Below are 3015 nucleotides of genomic sequence, written 5' to 3'. Positions count from 1 at the left end.
CCAGCCTGGGCAACAGAGCGAGACTCTGTCTCAACAACAAAAAAAAAGAAACAAAAGAAAATATGTGAATGGAATACAAAAGAGTTCGGGTTTGGGGTGCTGTAGGGATAGCAGTTTGGAAATAGAATGGAGAGAAAGGCTGAGCCTGGGGACCCCCTCTTTAGTCACCAGAAGTAACTCCAATTTGGACAATGAGTAGACAGGGGAAAGCGAGGAAGGATAAATCTTTCATTCTACACATTAATTTGCACCAAGTTAAAGTGAGTCTGTATTTGGAATTAGTTACCTGCATTCTTAATTTTGGTGAATGGCATCACAATCCATCACTCACCAGTCCAGAAATGTGGGTGTCACTGGAGTCACATTGGCTCCACTGTTCCTTGCCCCTCAAGGTTAATCATCCATCAAGCTCTGTCAACTTTGCCTCTTTTTCCAATCCATCCTCTCCTCTCCATTGTTACTACCATTGACCTAGTTCAGGTTTCCATAATCTCCCACTTAGACAACTGGTCTTCCTGCCTCCAGTCTAATACCCTTCCAATCCATGCTTCATATGCTGCTAGAATAATCTTTCTCAAGCATATATCTGGTCATATCGCTCTCCTTAACAAAACCCCTCCCCACACCCCATCTGCTCCATTCATACTGTCTAAAAGCTAAAATTTTAGGCATACCATTCCAGACCTTTTGTTCCTGGTTTAACCTTCATTACCTAACCTCTTCATAACATGTTTAGCCTTTATTCTGGCCACACCTCCACACCATGCTTTAGTCACACTGACCTACTTTTAGTTCCTCAAACACAACATGTTTTTTCAAGCCCCTTCACATACCTGGAATGCCTTCTCCTCCCTGTACCGCCTGGAGAACTTCAATTCATCTTAGAAACTCAGTTCAGGAGTCATCTCCCCACTGACTTACCCCAGGCATTGTCAGTTGTCCCTTCCTCAAGGACAAGTAGCTCCCTCCCACAGCTACTTCCATGTCACACGTGCTTGTTTGCGTGCCTGTCTCTGACTGCAGTGGGAAGCTCTCTGAGAACAAGATTGTATTTTATTTGTCTTTATATTCTTTGTATCTAGTACAGGCTTAAAATAGGTGCTCAAGTGGATCAATATTTTATAGATACGTTAGATTTGCCTAGTGTCGTGGTAAGGGAGCTTCTGCACACAGACTAGCTGATGGTGTGTGCATGTACTGTTATACCTTGGGAAAAGGTCTTAACATTTTTTTTGTTTTTTAGTCCCCAGTATTTTAACCACTTATTCAACAATTATTTATTATTTAATTATTCCTTTTTTTTTTTTTTGAGATGGAGTCTCGCTCTGTCACCCAGGCTAGAGTGCAGTGGTGCGATCTCGGCTCACTGCAGCCTCTGCCTCCCGGGTTCAAGGGATTCTCCTGCCTCAGCCTCCCGAGTAGCTGGGACTACAGGCGCGTGCCACCACACCCGGCTAATTTTTTAGTTTTAGTAGAGACGGGGTTTCACCATCTTGGCCAGGCTGGTCTCGAACTCCTGACCTTGTGATCCACCCGCCTTGGCCTCCCAAAGTGCTGGGATTACAGGCATAAGCCACCGCACCCAGCCTAATTATTCCTTTTTTAAGATGGAGTCTCGCTTTATTGCCCAGGCTGGAGTGCTGTGGTGTGATCTTGGCAACCTCTGCCTCCCGGGTTCAAGCAATTCTCTGCCTCAGCCTCCCAAGTAGCTGGGATTACAGGTGCCCGCCACCATGCCTGGCTAATTTTTTGTATTTTTAGTACAGACAGGGTTTCACCACCTTGGCCAGGTTGGTCTTGAACTCCTGACCTTGGGATCCACCTGCCTTGGCCTCTCAAAGTGCTGGGGATTACAGGCGTGAGCCACTGCACCGGGCCTCAACAATTATTTATTAAGCACCCACTATATTTCAGGCCGTATACCTTTAAAAAAAAAATTGAGTCAGGGTCTCGCTCTGCTGTTGCCCAGATTGGACTGCAGTGGTGCGATCATGGCTCACTATAGCCTCAGGCTCAAGCGATCTTCCCACTTCAGCCTCCTGAGTGGCTGGGACCACAGGCGCTCATCACCACTCTCAGGTAATTTTTTTTTTTTGAGCCAGAGTCTCACTCTGTTGCCCAGGCTGGAGTGCAGTGGCGTGATCTCGGCTCACTGCAACCTCCACCTCTGGGGTTCAAGCGATTCTCCTGCCTCAGCCTCCTGAGTAGCTGGGATTACAGGCGTGTGCCATCACGCCCAGCTAATTTTTTGTATTTTCAGTAGAGATGGGGTTTCACAGTGTTGGCCAGGACAGTCTGGATTTCCTGACCTCGTGATCCGCCCACCTCGGCCTTAAGCTAATTTTTAAAAAAATTTTTTAGTAACGATGAGGTCTCACTATGTTGCTCAGGCTGGTTTTGAACTTCTGAGATCAAGTCATCCTCCTGTCTCAGCCTCCCAAAGTGCTGGAATTATAGGCATGAGTCATTGTGCCCAGCCTTGTGCCATTTTACTTTATTCTATTATTATATTTCTTTTCTTTTTTTTTTTTGAGACCAAGTCTCACTCTGCTACCCAGGCTGGAGTGCAGTGGCAATATCTCAGCTTACTGCAGCCTCTGCCTCCCAGGTTCAAGCGATTCTCCTGCCTCAGACTCCCCAAGTAACTGGGATTACAGGTGCCTGCTACCACATCCGGCTAATTTTTGTATTTTTAGCAGAGACAGGGTTTCACCATGTTGGCCAGGCTGGTTTCAAACTCCTGGCCTCAAGTGATCCACCTGCTCGGCCTCCCAAAGTTCTGGGATAACAGGCATGAACCACCGTGCCCAGTGTATTTTTATTTTTTAAGACAGAGTTTCACTCTGTTGCCCAGGCTGGAGTGCAGTGGTGCAATCTTGGCTCACTGCAACCTCTGACTCCTGGGTTCAAGTGATTCTTGCCTGTCAGCCTCCAGAGTAGCTGGGATTACAGGCGTGTGCCGCCACACTGGGCTAATGTTCGCTTTTTTTTTTTTTTTTTTTTTTTTTTTTTTTT

The sequence above is a fragment of the Rhinopithecus bieti genome, unplaced genomic scaffold, assembly GCF_001698545.2.
Source record: "Rhinopithecus bieti isolate Rb0 unplaced genomic scaffold, ASM169854v2 scaffold_13029, whole genome shotgun sequence".
NCBI lineage: Eukaryota > Metazoa > Chordata > Mammalia > Primates > Cercopithecidae > Rhinopithecus > Rhinopithecus bieti.
The sequence above is the reverse complement of the archived record's forward strand: the minus strand, read 5'-3'. Positions refer to the sequence as shown.